This window comes from Tyto alba, unplaced genomic scaffold (assembly GCF_018691265.1).
Source record: "Tyto alba isolate M040663 unplaced genomic scaffold, T.alba_DEE_v4.0 Super-Scaffold_6, whole genome shotgun sequence".
Lineage (NCBI taxonomy): Eukaryota > Metazoa > Chordata > Aves > Strigiformes > Tytonidae > Tyto > Tyto alba.
The window spans coordinates 44,911,273-44,933,499 of NW_024881327.1; positions in this window are offsets into that span (position 1 = coordinate 44,911,273).

Genomic DNA, 22,227 nt, shown 5'->3' on the forward strand with positions numbered 1-22,227 from the left:
AAACAGAAGAGTATTCTGTAAATCTGAAAAATTAGCATGGACATCTCTCAGCAGCACTCAGGATGGCTCAGCATACCAGCTGCATGTACCAAAGGCAAGAAAGAGCACGGATCAACCATCAAGCTGAATTTTGAGGATGGATTACAGATTCTATACCAGCGATATGGAAAGTTGTGAGAGTTAGGTAAAATGCAACTTTATGAATTAAAGAAAAATAAGACCTTTACAAAGGCAGTCCAACTCTTGCCACATTTCTACTCATGAAGGCTCACCTTAATATCATTTCTTCTCAGGACCACCAAAGAGCATTCAAGACCTGCTGATGTCAATAGACATTTTGTCATGGACTTTTTTAGTCCTTGTATTTAACTGACTGTTCTTTTGCTGTATGCTATTTCATCAATGACTTTCTACCAACACTCCTTTCACTCTTAGAAGAGGAAAGGACTCTGGCTCACTTGCTCAGTCACTCACTCATATATGTCATCAGACAAGGGTGGCCTAAAAAATCATCTGTTGCCTTTAGGTATAGCAAAACGACCATTTAATACATGGGTATACTGAAAAATTAGCTTTCATTTGCCAGTGACTGTCCTGGTTGGTGCTGGACTAGAGTTCCCGTTGGTCTGGCAGCAGGAGGAGTGCTGCAGCACCCTGAGACCCCAGGGGCTCCCCAGGTCCCAGTGCCCTCACCTGTGTGCGGGGGCGGGGGGAGCACAGCTGGAGGGCAGGGCCCCGATTGGCTGATAGTCCATGTCATGTGACATTGCGCTCACTATATAAAGGCAGGAGTTGCTTGGGAGGGGCTCTCACTTCTGGGGGTGTGGCTGTGGGGCCTTTGTGTTGGGGATCACCAGCCAGGAGGTGAGCAGCTGTATGGTACATTACCTGTTGATACTGCTGTCAGCGTATTATTCTGTTACTGTTATTAAGCTGTTTTTATCTCAACCCGCGAGTCTCCCTTTGCCCCTCCGATTCCCTCCCCATTCCCAAGTGGGGGGAGGGTGGGTGAGCAGCTCCGTGGCATTTAACTGCTGAGTAGGCTCAAACAACAGTGACTTTAGTTCATGCTAATATTTTCTTTACAATCATGTTTTGTGAAATTAGAGTACTTTTGCTCTAAAAGGCTCCAGATACAGACTAGATAGGTATTCTTTTGCTGTCCTTGGGTAATTAAATATTCACTGTCACTGTGAGGCACTTGCTTCTATGACAGATCACAAAGTCTCAGTGATGAATGTGGTGTAAAATAATAAGCAGGTAACAATTCTCCTTTACAATAAACTGTGAAGTTATATATTAAGCAAAGTTTTTCAGAGATAAATAGTTATATGCTCTAATCTCCTTTATATATATTCAGGGAACTGAAAAACTCCAGTCTGGAAGTTAATACCTCCAGTTTCTTTCACACTCCATTATTTTATATTAAACTTAGTAGTATTCATGAGCATTTCTGCACCTTGTGTCTTCCTTGTTTTCCAACTGGGGACCTGTTGTAATGAAATTTCAAATATATATATCATGTATAGAAGAACATGATTTATTTTCCTCACTTAGCTCTTCCAAAACAGATACATTTGTCCATGTGTTTAAAACCAAATTTTTCACATAGTTAACTTACTCATCATAGTCAAGACTCAGCCTCTCTTCTGTTCAAACCTATATTTTTAAAGCAGCCACATATTTGAGGATGTTATTACAAAGCAGAGATGGGAGTATTGCTCACTTTACATTCAGATAAAATCCTGGAAAATAAATTTATTATTTAAAAAGTGAAGAGAATGAACAGTCAGTGCTACTTCATTAAAACAAGATATCATTTGCAAAGGAGGCTAGGTTATTCCAGGAATGTAACTCCTTCCTGGTTATTAGTTGTTCACAACTGTTAAAGATTTTCTTGAATCTCCAATTGTCAAGGCTGTCTTATTAAGAACTACAAGAGGAAGGAGTGTTGATTTTTCCCCTGAATACATAAAACTCTGCCAGACATGAAAAGACTTACTCCAAAAATGAATTTTCAATCAAAAAGAACTATTCTTAAAGTTAAAATCCATGAGACAATCCCAAGCTGTTCTGTATTAAGGAAGACAAAAACTTTTTTATTCTGATGTTTTTAACTTAGTTAACACCAATGGTCCTCCTGAACTTTTACTGAAATTAAGGCAAACAGATAAGATCCATCAAAAGTTTCCCCTATGATATTAAGAGGAGTTCTTCTAGCTGAGTGGAACTCAGTAGTACAAGTGATATGGTGGGATGTTGTCAGTTTATCTTCAGTCTACAATGCCTCTGTTTCCACCATTTTTCTTTTTGTTCCATAAGAAACTGTCACTGCTGTTTTACATTTTATGCCAGTAAGAATATGTGGGCCTAAAAAATAGTGAATATCTTTAGTAATTTCTGAGCAGATTGTTGTGAAACAAGTTATGAAACTCAGATCCTAGCTTACTGGAACACAAGGGATTTTACTGTTGGAAGCTTTCATTTAGCAATGTTTACTTTATTCTTCAAAGATATGCATTCTTTCGTCTTAGATGAAATGTGTGATATGTTCACTGAGTCTGAGAAATGGAAATTCTTTTATTTGGTAGCTCTGAAAGGATAATGTTTCCCATAACATATTGTAATGCTTATTTATTTTCAACTGTCAACCTTTAAAAATAGATATAACATTCTTTGCAGAGTACTTGAACTGAAGCAGTGTCATGCAGGTATAGGCAGCTGTAGTTCTAATATTTTTTCAAATAAATATAAAGTTGTGACAAACTTTTACAAATCTGTGACTTGAAATCAATTTTCTCTTGGCCTCCAACATTTCTTCCAGTTTGTTTTTTGGTGTGGTGTTTGTTGGTTTTGGATGTTTTGTCTTTGATGATAGATTACTTAAAACATTCCTTGTTTCATCCAGGTTTTGGTGGCCTTGTTCTTTGTTTTTCTGAACATTAATTAGAATATTAAGTTAAAGCAAGTATCACTTAAGAAATCTTAATGACATCCGCTAAAAAAAGGGGAAATTAAAGTTTCAGATAAAAGACTACAAGCAAATTATTGATTTGCACATTATGAGAAATGTGTTAGAGAAGTTTTGTAGGTATCCAGATTATATTCAGATCTACCACCTTACCTGGCAGAGATATCTTATGAGCAGCAAAACTACACGGAAAAAGGTATCGCTCACCCCAGTTATGAGCTGTCTGTTAGCTAACACCTGAAGAATCGTGGTGATTTTCTTCCTATGAAAGACTGGGGGACTCATGATGTTTGCCATGGATCTCAGCAGGAATTTAGGTGTCCTCTGCAACTCACAGGAGTAACTGACAGTGTGCCAGGAGGAAAAGCTGACAGAAACATTACCACTATCTCATTTTGTCTGAAATGACCTGCATCAAATGTGACAGCTCGGTAAAAAATCATTGAATTCCAATTAAATAATATTTTATCTTGTATCTTTTTTTTCTTTCAAACCAGTTGTAATAAGGAACTTTTGTAAATACCAGGGTACAATGAAACATGGAGAAATACAGTAGAAAACCAGTAGAAATTTGGAAGAGAAAAACAAGAGGCTGTAGCAGAGGAAGGTAATTCATGCCTTCAACTGATGTGAACATAGATCATGATGGTGTTTTCCCTTCAAAATGATGTATATATATAAAAATATATATACATTTATACTTGCTTGAGACAATACATATAGCTGTGTGTATATGTATACGCAGGCATGCAGATGTAAATTTTAAGCTCCAGCACTTCTTTTCCATCTGCCCTTTAACCCAATTTTTACATGTGTTTCAAAAATTTGAATGACCAAAAGAATTAGATGTTTTCATAAAGAAAGTTTGGGCAAAACATTTTATATGATGCACAAGTCACCAAATTGTTTATGGCATGTGTCACGTAGTTCAGTCTATGCAGGCAGATTGGTCCTTTCTGGCCTGGAAAACTATTGAAATTATCTGGCTAGCAATTCCCAGGCTAATTTGTTAGAGTTTGGATATGTATCACATTTTTTTAATTAATTGTCACTTTGAAATTCAAAAAACTTCTCATAATATTTCCTGCAATCATAAAACTAATCCTAGTGGGCTCTTGGGCCTCATTACAGAGCTGACACCACTCTAAGGAATTTCTGTCTTCTATTAGTTTTTAAATAATGGAAGAGATGTGTATAGGTTAGATACAACAGAAAACTGAGGAAGAATAGAGGGTGCTTTCAGAACATTACTGAACAATTTGTCAGTGACGTACACTTAGAATCACACTACTTACAGAAATATTTTTCCCTGAAGAATGCCAAAGTATATATGTCAGATATTACTTGTGACCTTTGATGAACTGACCGTGCATAAATATACTAGATTATTGAAATCTGTGCACAAAAGATAATGGCTTGATATGAGCAAGTTGATTTGCTTTCCTTCTGTTTTTTGGTGCACACAAATTTTCTCTTAAAAAGTCATTCTAAACAGAATTAACTCAAAATAAACTGGAGTGAGTTTTTTTTTTTTTTTCCCAAAACATGTAAGTTATCCTTAGATAATTCTTTTATAATGAAAATTACTTCTATAATTTTCTTAACTGATTTTCTTTTCCATCAATATCTGTTTAGACATAAATAGATGCCTAGAAAAAGCATCATGTTGGCATTTGTGGAAACTGGGTTCTGCTTCCAACAGAACATGTTTCCTTGATTATTTTCTATTTATGGGCAGAGAGGAGAGCCACTGCAAGCTTCCCCATGCTGCTGTACCAGTTCTTTTAACAACTAAACTGGAGCAATCATCTTAGGGAATAGGAAAGCACTTGGGGGCAGAGTTTTAATGCCTGCTCAGGTGTCAACTGAAAGGCTATTGAAGCCTATTGACTCTTGGCAATTTCAAATTGTCTTTACAGCTGTCACCTTGTATACTTCCTGCATAAAGGACAGTATTTGGATCACTGTTTTTTTTCATGATAATAAGTGCATACTGGAACTAGACTGGATGCACACCCAGAGTTACAGTCATCATCCTACTGAAATCAACAGGGAATTAAGAGGAGCTTAATACAGCTTAAATTCTCGGTCAAATATAGGTCCAAGACCAACAGTCAGGCTGTCAACCATCTAATGGCAGTACCTAAGGATGTACACAGGAGTATTTTTAGTTTGGCATCATTTCTGAACCATCACTTATTGAAAGTTTAGAAAAGAAAGTACCACACGAATTTCACATCTGTGCCATGTGAAGGCAATATTGCCTGTTCAAAAAATAACTTTTCCCAGTGATCACACTCTTCAAAAAGGAAAGAAGTCTTCAAGATCATACTGTGATGAGGGAGAGAGTTTGTTCAGTTCCAGATGCAAACCTGAGCAGAGACAGGATAATGTCCTGCATTATTAGAGTTGCAGACATATTTTTGCCATGTTTTCCCCACAAAACACTACTTCTGAGAACTTTAAAATGTATTTTCCTCCTTTTATGAAACATCTGGAAAAGGTGCTTTGTATTTAATTACTACCCCTTCTAAGACAGTGACACCTGTCTTTAGTGCTCACATGTTTAGGGTTTAAAGTGCAGGAAATAATTATTTTGCATAACAGAACATATTGTCACTCCTTGTTTTTCCCTGTTTTTGCTAATATGATTCTGAGGTCTGGACACTGGATTAATGGAAAAATCAGCTGATGCCCCACCTGATGTCTTTGGTGGTCATTTTTTCAAATCTTTACAGATGTTTCCACATCAGTTTTTCCAGAATTTCTCTCTATCAAATAGCTGAAATAACAAACACAAACAGTCAACTCTTCATGCCAAAGTAAGCTTACCAACACCTCCTTAACACTGGAAGACAAGGCTTCAGGACAACTTCAGTTCACTCTATGTTCCTGATAAACACCCCATAGGTGTGTTCATTTTACACAACCCCAATGAAAGAAAAAAACCACATAATATGTCGACATGGGTCCCAATTTACCATTGTGTCTCCTCATAGGTGAAAACAGAAAAAAAATTCTGTCTGAACAGATGGCACCTGTTCAAAAGAGAGATGCGTTATAATGAAAAGATACAGACAAGAGGACTTGGCCGGGATATCAACAGAGACTATGTTCATCTTGCAAACATGGAGATATTTAGGGATTTAAGTTCTATGTGTTTCCACCCACGTGTTTCTTTTAGCCCCATCCCTGTAAATGACGGTTTACAGCTGATTGAACGTAACATGTTGTCGAACTGTAAGTGACTTCTCTTGGTCCAAACAAGAGCTATCAGGAGGTGACAGCCTTGATGATAGTGACACAGTGGTGCCACTTGTAAAAACCTACTTACCTGTCCCACTATGCATTTGTATGAGTCATTTCCAAGTGACTGTGGCTAGGAGGTAAAGAAAAGAATGAGCAAGATTCTGTGTTGAAGAATTAAATGTTGGCATATGCTGTGAGAAAACTGGTCAAGATAGCATAATCTAACTTAATGTATTCCATAGATGGCTTCAGGTGAATTGCTGTAGGTCAACAGCATGTCAATATTTTTTCTTTCCAACTGACAGCCTAGTTGAAATGTGAAAGATAGATAAATCAGAGTGGAAATTTATGACCAAGAAAAGATTATGAAGAAGAGAAAACCAAGAGGCATTTGCAGACATGAAAAATGATTTTTGCAAAAAACTTCACCTTGCCTCTGGTCTGGCAAATGAAATCGTAGACATGTTTGTATATACTTCTGTGCCAAGCAAAGTATAGAAATACTCTTGTTCCTGTAGTAATGACTTTGAAACAGACACTCTCCACCCTTTACAGGAGCTCCTGCATTGTTCCCACAGCTCCAGCCTGATGGAATCAGGAATCAGTGATTCATGCTGAAAAAGCCTGATGAGGTGCTTGGAAAGTATGTCAGAGCTCTTACTTTCCTTCTAATTTCTGAGATTTTGCTGTTATGAATTCTTAATCTGGCTATTCAAAGACAAACCAAGCCTGCTGTTCCTTTTACCACAGAATAATGGCAATAATAGTAATTGATGTTATATTGTCATAATAATAAATGTCACATAGTCTCTAAACCCCACAGGAATCAGAAGGCAGCAATTATAGTAGCTCTTGAGAGACTTTGCTGGTAGTTATAAGCAGCAGCAATATGGTTAAGGGAGCAAAAATTCCAGCAGCTGAATAAAGATTATTTAAATTTGAGAAGCCTCAGACCTGAATGTTTCTGATTTGTTCATGCTTATGAATTTCCTTTCATGCATGTGTGTATCCCCTGCTGAGCTTTACAGAAGATGCACATGAATATGGAACAGAAAGAAAATCCTCTGTTTGTCCCACAAGGAAATGAAAACACAAGTCTACCTTGAAAAGGAATACTGACTCAATTATACTTTGCTATATTTTCTCAATTAATTATACAAAGGCTAGTACAAAGATTCAAACAGAAGGAGAATAAATGAAGTGTTGCCTTGATTTGATTATTAAATGGTAATGGCTGTGATGCATTTCCATTAAAAAAAAAAAAAAAATCACCCCAGGGGGTATCATCTTAAGCTAGTCACCTAAGCGTGCCTCCAGCACCCTTGCACAGCAAAGATTTATGACAACTTCTCAGCTGAGGCTTCATTTAATTGACAGTACTTTGTTGCCACCACTGAAAAATAATACTGGGAGCTTTAAGATATTGAAGCAATAACTGATACTGATGAAACCCCAGTTTACTTCCAAACTCTGCTCAAACAAAACACCTCAGAGTTGGCAGCTGGTATTTCTCACTCTGAATTGGATGATCTCAAGGGATCTTTACGTTTGGAAAACAAGCTACTTTTGTAAGAGTGTTTTGCATTTCCAGGTTACCTTTTCCTGAAATTCCAGCTCCATTGCAGTTTGCAGCTTTGTTAACAAGAAATCCTTCCTTAACTCCTAATATTTCATATAGACAATGAGAACTGAGCTCATAAAAAAAAAAAAAAAAAAAAAAAAAGAAAAAAAAAGAACCCTGAAAATTGGCATATAACTCCATAACTGAAGGAGATCCCAGGATTGTAAACATACTAGTGACACTACACACCTCAATGATTTTACTGGGAGTAGCACAGCTGGGAAATCATCTACTCATTCAGATACCTGCAAAAAAATTAGGAATACAGTTGGAATTAAGTAATTCTGTCTCGTGAGGAAATCTAGCATTTCACTGATCCATGACTGAGGGGAAACTTGGAAGAACATGCAAGAATGTTTAGAGAGGAAAAGCTCTGAAGATCTGAACTGCAGCCTGGGAAATACCAAATACATTGACCTTGACACTAATCTATGCCTTCACAAACAGTTGTCTCAGTACAGAAAAGAAGCTTAAAAAGAAAAAAGAGGAGTTTGTTATATTATTAACATTTCCTTGTTGATTTTATAAAATAGAACTTATTCAAAAGAACTTGAAGTATTAAATTAGGTTCCAAATGATATGTAGTTTTTGTAACAGAATAGATTAGTGGTAAAATATCATGCTTCTAGAAAGTATAGTGCTCAGTTCTACAAAACCTTAACTACTGGGTGCTATGATGGGCATCAATACTGATTACTTCTGTGCCCATTTTTTGTAACAGAAATCTGTAAAAAACATGAGTAAAATCTATGAATTTCAGTAGGTGTTTTTAAGTGCTACTTTTAAGACAATTCCTATCAAAAAAACAGAATCCAAGTTTTTAATGCACAAAAGCTAAAGTAATCAAGATAGAGCCGTAATGGATGCCAGATGAAGAGTTATCAGGACTTTCTTCTCATGCTGATATTTTCAAAATGGGTTTCAGTGATTGTTGTTTGCCTTCTACAAAAACCTTTTCCCATAGTGAAATTTAGCAGTTTAACTCCCTGTCCTTGTTCTACCTGTACTTGTCCTTGTACTGTTTGTTTTACTACTGTGACTGCCTCATAGTCTTGACTTAATCCATGCCTTTGGTTTGATTCCGCTCAATATCTCTTTATGATTCCTTTGTTGTGATCACAGAGTCATCTCTGCCTTAATCCTTACCAAATCAATTAAATGATTATTTTCCAATCTAAACTAATTACAATTCATGAAATAATTATATTTAAGTTAGTTTAATGGCCCAAAGTGATATATTAGCATACTCAAGATACCTCTGTTTCATCTGCTTTCGTGGCCACAAATTAGACCATACGTATAAAGTCAGTGGAGCTGCACAGCTGTAAAATCTCTGTTACATCAGAAAGATGTTTCCACAAATATGTTTATAGTCAAAATACTGGAAATGAACAATTTTCGTCTCGCTTTGAGGTGATAAATGGCATAGAGGTTTGCTATAATCAATTATGACTTCAGTTGAAAATGCCAATGATCTTTAACAGATGTCTTAAAACTGCAGCTGAAATTAAAAGCAAGAGAATTCATAACAAATTTATTTAACAAGAGAGGGCTACAAAATACTTATTCATATATATATATACAGACTGTAAACAGTAGCACTTGGAGTAGTAGAAATTAAGTTTTCCATCCTCTTGAAAAATGCTTGCATTTCAGTGAACCTGAAACCTGAGATGTATGAGAGCTTGTTGCTTTCCAGAGACTGGCTGTTCCACACGTGTGCATTTTAATCCACAGAAGACTAAAGATATTTTTTCATCTAATATACCAATTTTTCAAGAAGTGTGCTAGTCAGTGAGCAGAAGAACCAGTATGCAAAGAATAAAAAATTATTGGAAAAGTTGGTAGAATTCTGTAGGCATTTTTTTTTTTAACATAAACTATTGCAAAACACTTCTGAGTAACAGGTTCACTTCTAGTTAGCAAAAAGCATTGATAGAAAATATTCAGTGCTCTGGTATGAAATAATTGAGTTAAATCCTGAATTTTAAAATGCCATGTAATATTTCAATTGAAATCACAACTGGGAATAGGAAAAATAAGACAGGATATGGTATGAGGTACCATACTGAGGTCTGATATCTCACCAAATTCAATTTCCAAGATCTAAAGTCTAATCAGATGTACTGTTTGTACAGCCTGCTTGTGGGATCAGCCTTAGTTGCTTACACAATGAATTTAGATGTTCTTTCAAGGGCTCATAGATGTTCTCAGATGTTCCTCTTAATTTATGATTCAGTCACAGAGACCCCCTCCCACAAACTTCCTGATTTTTTCCTCTCCTGTACCATGAAAACAAGATATTACTGAGGTTTGGGGGCTATGTATGAGTACAAACCTTGCTTTGGATTTGCCTAAGGGTTACTGAGGCTCATGAGACACTGTGTAAAAGCTTACATTTATCTTTTGGAAGATTACAGTTTTAAAAAGTAGATATTGCCAATCACATCTGACTGGATTATGTGTTAGTGAGGTGACTACATTATTTTTATCCTATCCCATCTGTTAGATGGAAGTAACAAAAATATTAACTCTGTTTGAAATGTATTTTGAGATAATTAATTTATAACAGGCACATTTAAGCATTTCAATGCACAATTTAATTTCACTTGTAGTTTTCCACTGTTGCAATTCTTTTTGGAACTATATGATCGATCACCTTATTTTACTCCTGTTTCAATAAGCAGCTGCCTGATACACATCATATGTTGTTTAACCTAGATGTGGTACTGTTTTACTTAAAATCCCCTCTTGCTGCTAGTTTATTTATTTATTGTCACATCTTTTTGTTGAGTGATTTGTTTTTAAACAGGTCACAGTGTTATCTCCTTTTCAAAGTAGCTTTTAAACAGGTCATGCCTTCTTCCACTTCACACATTGTTTCTGTTTCTGTACATGTTACCTCCATGAAAGTCTTTGTCCTGAGCATCGTGATTACATTTTGCAGATCTCTACAAAAGGTATTGGTAAGCCCTAATAACACTATTTATTTTATTCCTCTAGTAGCATATTAATTGACTGAATTTTCTGCCAGCTGTTTCACAGTCTTCAAAATTTTTTTCCTATTCAGGATTTTGGAAGGGGAGGGAGGATTTAATTGCAACCCATTTTGCCATGTAAAAGTGTTTATTTTTTCAACTCCTTAATTATATTGTCATCTGCAAGTTTCCTTCATTTGGCTTTAATGGATTGGCTCTTCACCACTCTACAGGTAATTTAATCTATAGGCAACATTATGCAAGGATTTTTTTAATCTTATGTAAATACTATAATGACAGAAAACAAAATTCTGACCTACAATAATTAAAAGGCACCTTTGAATAACACATTTATTCCAAGGATCTTAAATTGCTTTGCACAGGAGGATGCATGCCTAGATACTGCAGTGATGTCGTGGCTTAGCTCCTTGGGGAACACTCAGCAAGAATCACATCTGAAAGGGCTCAGGGAAAGTGTCAAAGGACCGAAAATCCCTGGTGTGTCCCTCCATGGGCCCATGAGATTCAAGGTGCCAGCAGAGTTGTGCTTATGCATAAGACACACTAACAGAATGAAACTTTTCCCAGAGATCATAACTTTTTTTTAACGTACAGTCCCAAGAAATAACGTTTTCTCTTTAATATGTAGTGTCTCAGGAGGATATCAAAATTCACTTTCTTGCTTTGGGAAAAGTGATCTAATTAAAAGGAAGAAACCTCAAGGATTTTTTTGCCTTGGGCCAGAATGATCAGCTGCATCCCCATTTCAAAGCAAAAATGCTTTTAGGCAGTGGCCAGTACATATGGAAATCTATGAGGATGTCAGTGCCCATATCCTGCTTCTTTTTCGCACTAGTCAGCAATAACTTGACAAAAAGAGAATTCTAGATAAACCAAGATCCTCAACTCAACTGTTTGATTCTCGTTGTAGTTGCCTCTTGTTCCAAAATATTTTATTTTAGCCATTAATTTTCAATGTTCCTATATTATCATATAGTAGTTTGTGTCACTGAGCTATTTTTGTTGCCTTTCTTCTGTAATAATATTTTGCTTTCTATCCTCAGATCCAAGGGCTAAGTAGCTGCAGAAGCTGACAGAATTAATAATGGTAGTCTGAACATGATGCTGATATTAATGGCAATTCCTCTCTGTGTCCAGACATATATTTAAAAAAGGTTATATGTTCCCTCAGTAGGAAATCTTAGGATGAAGGAAAAATATTAATATAAACATGGAGATTCAGTTGTAGGAGCAGAGAGAGAGAGAAAGAAAGAAAGGAAAGCAGTAAGAAACCTAAATCAAATTCTAAAAAAAGTTTATGTTTTCCAGTCAAAATAATGCTGTGCTTTATTCTTGCACAGTCATTCTGGTGAGAGATAAAGTGAGAGTATAACGTGCAATAATTTTAAATTATCATGAGAATTACCAACAGTATCTCTGAGCTTCAGAATCTTGACTGTCACAAACCAATGAGAAGAATCATGGTGTTTGGTTTTTTTATGTTTAATGTTGTGGAGGTTCTGATTAACCTATCATTTACCAATGAAAATCTATCTGATTTTATTCCTAAGGCTTTGAGAAGTGAAAATTATACCCTGTGTATTAAATTTAACTGAACATAATATATAGCAGTATAAATCAAATTTAATTGGTGTACTATTCCATACAAGAAATGACAAGATATTTCTTCAGCTGTGGAAAAGATAAAGTGTGATTGATGGCAGAAATTAATAATTGATAAAAGTAATTCACTGTAACATACAATCTATGGAGCAGTTTTCAAAATGGTTAGACATGGCTAATAAATGGAAAAAGTGTTTCCATGTCTTTTGTTTGAGAAGGACGAGGTTGTGAGATAAATAAACAAATGAATAAATTAGAAGGCTCTTAAAGACAAATGGAGCCAGACTCCAACACCTTTTTAAACAGCATGGCCATGGTCCCTGTGCATTCAAGGGAAATTACAGAGATGAGGGGTCCCCAGTGCTAGGGACTGTGACTGGTTCTGCTCCAGCACACAACAGCCACTTTGCAGTCCACTCCATCAGTGTAGCAAATAAGGATGCAGAAACTGCTTTTGAAACTGAGATTTGACAATGTAAAGAATATCATTTTAAAGTCAGATTCCTGCCTGTCTGCACCTCTTGGCAAGAAATGAGTCTTCAGTGTCTCCTGCTTGTGTTTCATGGCAGAGTCCTGTGCCAAAGATGCACGTTAAAAAGCCTAATCCTGATCCCTGCTGTAACCAATCTCTCCTTCTAATTTAGGAACAGAGTACCGTGTCCCATCTTCCTCACTCCTGTCCCAGATTGGGACCTTACCTGGGAATGGAGGGAGGAGAGGAAAGTGGGAGGCTGTCACAGAGGTGTTAGGTAGCCCCAGCAGCATTAGGTGTTGAAGTGTGGTTCTGGTGATGCTTAAATATAATTTACTCATCACCAGTCCCTTTTATTTACTTCTGGCCTGATGAACTTCAGTAGAAATAGAAGGGAAAACATAGCTGTAAAGGAGCTAAAAAAAATCTGATTGTGTCCAGTTACTTAGAAAAGATTTTTTGAACCACCTTTGGGCTGTATAAGAATTCAGATTTGAACAGTTTTACCCCTATGAGTAAGGGAAAAGCATAGCTCTGCCCTATTTCGTTTTCCCCAGCTATGGGAAACCTTCACATTTTCTTCCCTGTACAATCAGCTGATCAAATGAGGGCTAAAGAGCTGAGAAAATCAGTCATTCCAGATATTCCAAGCAGCCATACCTTCCTCATGCTAATGTCTCATAGGCACCGTTTTACATCTATATGATCAGTAAAACGCTTCCAGTTGATAGCCAGAGGAGCAAGAGGTTGTGCTGGGTTCAGTTTGCAGTATGTGTTTCCAATTGTCATGACAAACAGAACGTTCAGCTTATTATTTACCTATTATGCATCAGTGTCACAGACAGGTGACTTACATTATTTCTGCGGAGCTGATCCCTCGACCTCTGCTTCCTCCACACACATGTGCTGGGGCTCCTGCTACCCCCAGTCTGATGAGCTGTGACAAGCTGCTGTGACCCTGACAAGTTCCAGACAGTCCTCTGGAACCCAGACTTCATATGTGCGACCTTTTCAATATCACAACTTCATGTTAGTCTTCCTTCCTTTATAGGACAAATCTGTTTGATATTACCAGGCCACAAGCTTGAAGGAAAGTGCAGGCTCCAGAGCCCACAGTCCAGAGGAGTGCCATTTGCCATCTTTCAGACAGAGTGTAGTTTATGTTGACACTGAATAAAGACCTTTTTAAGCTAATACATTAGACAAATCATTCAAGAACAGTTCATCCTTTATAAACATCATAATGACTAAACTGAACATTTTCAACAGAGTGTGCATAAGATTTGAGACACAAGTGCAGAGATTAGTAATTAAATTTTTGTTTTGAATTCAACAGCAAGTGGACTTTTTTTTTTCCCTAATGAACACTGTCACTGTTTAATATGCTGCTGTAAGTTAGACAAAATAGAATTGTTATCTGGATTGCAATTTTATTATTGGAACAAATACCTTATTGTTCTTTTGTTGTTTTGTTTTTTTTTTTTTTTTTTATTTATTTTAGCAAAAGCAATATTATTTCAGTGAGGATGAAGGAAGCGGGCAAAGGCCTAGGACTGGGCGCACGCTGCTTGCTGGACCACACACAGTGGGGATACGGCCACAGCTGCCCTGTGCCCAGTAAGGACCATCTTAACTCCAGACTATGAATCCTGCCTCTACACCAACTTGTGCTAAAAAGTGCTAAGTCTTGGCAGTTAATGTCAGCGCTCTTTCAGCTTGTGTGGAGGAAAAACAAACAAATGAATCCCCCCGAGATGTCTGTTCTTTGTTGTTGAAGGTTCAGGTCTGAAACCTTCCTGGTGGGCATGTATGGAGACTATGCTGCTTTCCAGGAGAAGAGTTAATAAAGCAGCTCAAAAAACACATTTTCAAATATGAAGTACGCTGAGACGGAAAACAGAATTTTGCTCTTTGTTCAGTTGTTCTCTTCATATCAACAATTTTTTCCCCCTTGCTTCCCTCTGTCTGTCATTATTCCTCCTCTTGTGGTTTTCTCCTTTTGTTTTACTTTCATCTTTTTCTTTTCTCCCTTCTCCCTATAACTTTTCTATAACTGATCCCTGTCCCTAACCTGCAGAAAGCCCAGCTGGAGGTGTACCTCAACTGGATCGTTTCACAACCTGGAAGGGTGATGCTCTTCTCTCAACGGTGGAAACCCTGTGTATGAGCACAGTGCCCTTACCCGCAGATAAAGGTGTAGAGGGATCATTTCCTCACCATCCTTTCCAGTCTCCCCAGCTTCTCATGAGGGCTTCATCCTGACACAACTGAAATGTCCTGGAGTTTTTTTGAGGAGACAGTAATGCAGATGGTGTCTTTTACCCCCATGTATCATTTTCTACTCACAAGAAGCAACAGTGAGTCCTCTTATAATCACACACCTAACCTGAGATACTGGTGATAATTCTCAGACACTTATCAGTGCCTGTTGCTATTTTCATTAAGTCTGTGATACTTATCCACAGAACTGCTACTGCAGCTCCTCAAGGCATGATCTTGCTTGTCTTTCACCTACTTTAAATTTTCTTGGTGTCCTGTAAAAACAATTTTTCCCCATCAGTTTGAACAGTTCCCAAATTTCTCATGGGCAGAGACATATTCTGACACCTTTATAGCAGGCACTTGCTTCAGGAGGCATCCCCATGAAAACAACAGGACCACTTAAGAAGTAAAAGATTACCCAACATCAGAAATCCCATCAAGACAACTTTGTCTGTTCTTCTTGACAACTCACTTAAGAGTTTAATTTGGCTGTCACACATTGACTTGTTTAGATTTAGCAAGTTCATGCTGGAGAGCTCATTTAATTTTCTCCTTCAATTCATTATGAATATTTTGCAGACAGCCTGTTCCTATCAAAAGGCTGCAACTTCATCACAAAATGGACATGACTGGTTTAGCTTCCTTCAGTACAACTGGCTCTCCTTTTGCAAAGCATCTCCTTAAGTGTTATCTTCCTTGTTTTTGAGCCTCATGGACCAGCTTCTCTTTCCAAGGGTGGAACAAGTTTTAATTGTAAAGATGTTCTGAGCTTTATACCCAGTTCCAAGTACTTTATCTTTCACTTGCAGGTATGAAGAAATTGCACACTGAAACGTAAACCTAGATCATGACTGCACGTTTCCTTATTTCACACTCAAAAGTCAAAGTCTCATGATCCTCATAAGAAAGTATAACTTGGTACTATTCATATTATAATGACATCTGGATTACCTGATCCAGGATATTTATGAGTTTGTAAGCAAAGCAGGCAGAGACAGAAACTCCTTCTGAAGCAACTGGAATTTCTGGAAAATACAGGCAAGTATTTATGTACAGAGATACTTCTTCAGGTCACCTGCACCTGTAGCAAACATACACTTCTAAAGAATAGTCAGAGAGTTATAAAGACAATTGACACCTTTTATTCCAAACCTCAGCACAATGTTAAGTGATACTCGTGCACAGCTGCACCAAGGACTGTTCCCATTACCCTCAGATTAAAGAAGGACTCTCAGTCATTCCTGCACCATTCCCAAACCAGAATATGTACTTCAATAACAATAAAGCTCCAGTTATATTGAACCTGAAATTTTCCAAGGATAATACATAACTTATCTTAGGACAATGAGGATATGTGGACTTTCTTTTGGTTTTCAGCCTTCCTTTTATTTAGGCCAGCGATGAATAATAGAGCTGAAATACTCAGCAGATTTCAGGTCTTGAATAAGCATAATAGGTCACAGAAAAAAATAAATTATTACAGTAATTACAATGCCTATCAACTAAACTAGCTGTACTGTAAATATGCTATCATAAAGTAAAAAATCTTCTATGTGAATCCCTCTGTTTTCTTTTTTCTCCCACCTCCTATAAAATGATCTTTTAACTGTGTTCAAAACACAGCTAGCAGTCTGCTTCCTGCACTTTGAAATGCAAAATGATTCTTTTCTACCTGTAGGCAAAAGCCACATGAATGGGTGCATTGCACTTAGTGCCACTGTTGTTTGTAACAGCCAGACCCTACGACACTTGCAGTGAGATTAATCATTTCAGTTCAGTAATGCATTCACTCCTCTTTATTAATGTTACTTATTTGCACAGCCCTTGCATGGACCCAAGCACTGGCAATAAAAGGAAAAATCCTCTTCCTTCAGGCGATTAGAGTCCCATCTGAGTTATGATCTGGAGGAGGGGTTGAGAGGTAGGAAGTAGTCCAAGGCTTTGCAATGAGAGCTTCAGAGTTAACTAACATCATCTGGAGCCTTTGCTGGGTCAGCTACATAGTCAAATAATGTTAGGTACATTAACTTCTGCAGATGTCATCTGGCTGCCACCATCTGTTGTCCATAAGAGGTGATAGGATTCTAAAGAGAGATGAAAAAGAACCTGGAGAACCTGCTCTGTTGCAAGGAGTGCATGGAGACAGGTGGGAAGAAGACAGTGCCACACAGCTCTTCTAAGGGAGGCTGTTGTCCTGCCCCAGGCGTGCAGGGATGCCTGCAGCTTTCCCATTGATGGGTCTTTCTACTGAGCCTTGTGACAGAAAGCTGAGGAAGATATCTGCTGAAGCATATTAGGAACAAAATCATGGAATTACAGAGCAGTTTAGGTTGGAACAGACCTCTACTGTTCATCCATTGCAACATTCTGCAGAGAGCAGAACTCCAAAGTTAGACCAAGGGCCTGGCCGCCCTGAATCTTGAAAACTCCCAAGGACAGCGGTTTCCCAACCTATCTAGGTATATATTGAAGGGTGTTTTAGTTTTTGCCCCAAATGTCCATCAGAATTTCCTTGTTGCAGCATAGGGCCATTGTGCACCTCTGAGAAAAGCCTGGTTTCTTCTCCTTATAATCCCTCATTGGCAAGGTGCCATATTCCCCCACTTCCCCACCTCAGCATTCCCTTCTTCATGATGGACAATCCAGACTCCTCAGTCTCTCCTCACACGTCAGGTGCCTCAGCTCCTTAGACTTCTGAGGAACATTCTGCTGCACTTGCTACACCTTCTCAGTCCCTCTCTTATATAGAAGAGCCCAAAAGTATTTCAGAAGTGGCCTCCAAAGCTCTGAGCAGAGGGGATCTGTCATTTCCCTTAACCTGTAGCAGAGGGGCAGTCTGAGCTGGAGAGTGAACCACTGCTGACTGGGATATTAGTAAGAAAAAATAAATGGGAAGATGGAAACCTGTGTTGATACTAACATCTAAGAGCTGTGGAGGTTTTAATAAGACACAAGTGAGACTTCAGAGGTTTAGGTGTTTTATCAAACCAGCCCCCTAAAACTTGTAAAGTTCTCCCATTCCTAAATAGTAAGAGTAGTTTCAAGATGTTTCTGTTTTCCTCCATCTATTCTTGTTTCCTTGGGAATTTGTTTTACTGAGAGAAAATGATGGTCTTTTTGCTTTCTATGAGCACCACTGACACATTGCTATGGAAACTGGAAGTTCAATATTGTATTGTTATAACTTCAGGAAAAACATGCAGGTACAGTCAAGTCCAATCCAATTTATTTGCATAAGTATTTTCTTTAATTTACTGCTGGATCTGGTTAACTGTAGTTTTTGTCCAATTATTTTGCAGAGGTTGATCTGTTGGCAAGTAATCCACCAAGATGAAATGTGGGTTTCCTTCAGTATGGTATCCACTTACCAGCTTTCATGGAAATTGATTTACCAGCTTCAGTTTGTGCACATGGACCCCTACATGTGTGTACAGGATTTGGACTTTCCAGTGACTGGGGGCAAGTGATTTTGAGTCTCAAGTTTTGATTGTCCCACCTGAGATAATAAATTAACTCAGCATATTCTGAAAATCCTGTCCACTAGGCAACCTAGCTATTAACTGCCTATGACTACTAGTTAAAGGCAGACCAGAAAAAGAGCCATCCTTTACCTGGGCACTCATCCTACTGACTAGCTACGTGGAAATTATGAAATGAAATGTTGTCTATATTCACAATAGAAACAACCTGATGCATATTAAATGCTTTTTGTTACTAAAATCAAGTAAGATTTTTAACCAAATACACTCAATCTCTCCAACTTGTCCAGAATAAAACACATGACAGATAGCAGAGATCTTATCCGGTGGAAGCAGCTCCCACAATTACATAACAAAGCATGTGGCCTTAAACTATCCAACATACATGTGTTCCTGTAAGTGATAATTGCAAATCAGATCTTTTTCAAAATATTGAGTGCTTGTTAACACTGCATTTACATCACTCCACTGTTTCAGTATCAGCTGTCACAGAGTTGTCAAACATCAATTTTCCTAAGTATCTTAAAAAATATAATCTGCCTTCAAGGACACTCAATGCCAAAACATCGTTGTTACCTAGTTGGCAAACATTTAAAATTATATATGAATGTGTTACAAGGTTAATTATGCTCATTATAACATTAGCAAATCTTATGCCTTCACTTACATGTGCATTTCTCTGTGCAGAACACATGTGCTTATTACACAAACCTACTAAGCTGTTAGCAAGGCTTCTCAGCAGGACTACTGCCTTCCCTCCTACCTCATACTTCCAGGTGAGAGCAGCAGTTGCTTTGTCTTCCTCACAGACATTGCAAGTTTGGGTGGTCCTATGCCAGGAGAGAAGAAAAAAGCAAAGGGATGAAGGTCTGCTCCCTCACAGATGCAGGTCGGGAGACAGAGGTGCTCATCTTCTGTTGAAGAACACTACTGTGGAAAGTTCTAACTCTTTTTGAAATGTACGTATTCTCCATTTATTTATACATAATTCATACTGCTTGTCTGAAGAAGAATGGGAGTGACTTTCCATTATGTAAACCCTTTCTCAAAAATACCATTTGTTATTTAAAAAATATAAAAGACTGATGGCAGCAACTGTGAAATAGAATCTGTGTTTCAATTAATTATTTAGACTAAAAACAAATGCTGCATGGTGGAAAAGCATGATTGTTTTACTTTAAAACTCATTGTCAACAGTGAGTGTAGTTTAAGTGGAGAAGTAGTTGAACCCAAATAATTTGTTTCCTTGCTAATAAACATCTTAATACAATCCAGAGAATGGCACAGATTCAACTCACCATGAAACAAACTGGAGAAACAAAGGAACACAGTGTGTCAGGACAGCAGAATGAGGTTGTGCTCCCTGTAATACAGCAGATGTTATTCACAGGAGATACAAAATTGAGATTGCTAATTTTCTGTGTTTCTAGCTGCTACATACTGTTGATTTAGAAAGGGTCATAATGGCAGGACCCAGCTAATGTCAATCTTAAACTCTTGCACTAGAAAAAGCTGTCTAATGAGAAGCACATGGTAATATTCAAAGAAACAGCAATTATTCATGCAATAAAAAGATTCATCTATATCATACACCAAATGAAATGTGAAAATTACTCCAAGGACATTTTAAATACTAAAAATAAGATTGTACGTTAGTATTAGGGAAAAATTATGACTTCAATGTTTATTATAGTCTATGTGCTCATGATGAAGTTACACTGACAACATAGGGAGATTTGGGTTTTCTTTGCACTCCAGACTACACAAGCAGGTAATACCTGTTAAAAATCATCCTTTTTCAGCAAGGGGTCCCCAGAATATTAGCTTGCACATTGTAATCCACAAAGAACACCCAAGAGCCCTCAGTTTACAACTAAATATGGTCAGAAAGCAGAGATCTGCAAGCTCCAAAGGCCAGAAGAGCTTTCAAGTCTAAGAATAGCTGCAAGGAAGATGACCTTAATCAGAATAATGTCCTTCAAATACCAGTTGGTGTAAAAATTTAAACTGTGAAAAATGTATTCAGATGACTCTATAAGGAGTTTGAAGGCTACCAGTCAGAACTAATAATTTGTTGCGCATGTGATGGTCCAAGGAAATCACAGTTAATGTATCAAACATGCGATAGAGAACTTTGGTCAAGGAAATAGTGTCTATGGAAAAGCTGTGCTGTGCTGTGTGATTATGGGAAGATGCAGTAAGCAGAGAGGGTCCCACAGAGGTGGTACTGCACTTTTCTGAGACTGGACTTCCCTGTCTTGTTTGACTTCATAAAGAGCCAATGGAGAAGCTGTTTTCAAGATGCATGCACTGAGAAGGAACATCAGACAGCAGTCATACCTATAGGGAGGGGGAAGTAACTCCCTGGTGATCCCGAAGCTCACTGACTTATTTCCAGAAGACTCTGAAGGTACAAACTATGCATGCAGCATAGCTAAGAGAATTCTAGAAGCACAGACTGTGCATGATACTTAATTAGCCTAATGAGTCCAAGTACCTACCTGGAGAAGGGGCAAGGAGTTATAAAAGGACTTGAATTGAAGGCCTGGGTGGTGTACCCCTCCAGAACTTGACCTTTAGGCTGGCTGGACCAATGCTGGAACCTGGACAGGTGAAATATTTCTTTTTTTGTCTTTCTCTCTCTCTTCCTTCCTCTCTCACTCTTTTTTTTCTCTTTCTGCCTCTTCTCTATCATTCTCTATCCCTGTATCCCTGCATATAAGGCAAGGCCTGTCACGGCATGTTTATGTCTTGTCAGGGTATGTTTACGGCTTGTCAGTGTAGATTCATGGCTTGTCAGCATATGTTGTAAGATTTGCATTTTGTCAGTGTATGTTCTAAGAGTTGCTGTTTTTCCGTGCATGTTATATGGTTTATGGCTTGTTGCAGAGGTTGCAGAGCTTACCGACAAAGTTTCATACCAACATCTGTTGTAAACAAATAAAAGTTGAGTTTTGTGAATTGAAGAATCCCTGGTGTCATTTCACCTTAATCCTGACCTGCGAATTGGCAAATCTGAGTCATCGTCCTGAGAAACTGGGACACGACAGCATGGAGTTGGTACCTCTCCCGTGTAATATGTAGACCGCATGAATATTTGCACTTAGTGGTAGCCAGTTCATTCAGAAGACCATTTAATTCTGCAGCTCTTGTTTACTTAAAAATATTGGGGTTTTTTTTTCAGTTTAAAATGTATAATTGTGCAGAGAGATTGAAGCTGAAATTGTATTCCTTGCCCTCAAAATCACATTGGTATTTCAGCCATATACTCCTGTATTAATATGTTAGCAGTTCTCAAAAACCTTGCCTGAAGACTAAGACCTATATATAAACTTTATTACATTAGTAGTCTCACTTTAAAAAAAAGTTCTTTCATTTTGAAATGCCAAAAAATTTCTGATTGTTTTAAGAATGACTTTGCCTTAGTTGTTGTTCTCTACCATACCAATAATGGGGAATGATGGAGTGTGATGGCTTGTCAGTATAGAAAAAAAATGACACCAGAACAACAGAAGGTCTGTGCTTGGATTGGTTTGCATATCTGCTGTACCTAAATTGCTATGTATCTCTTT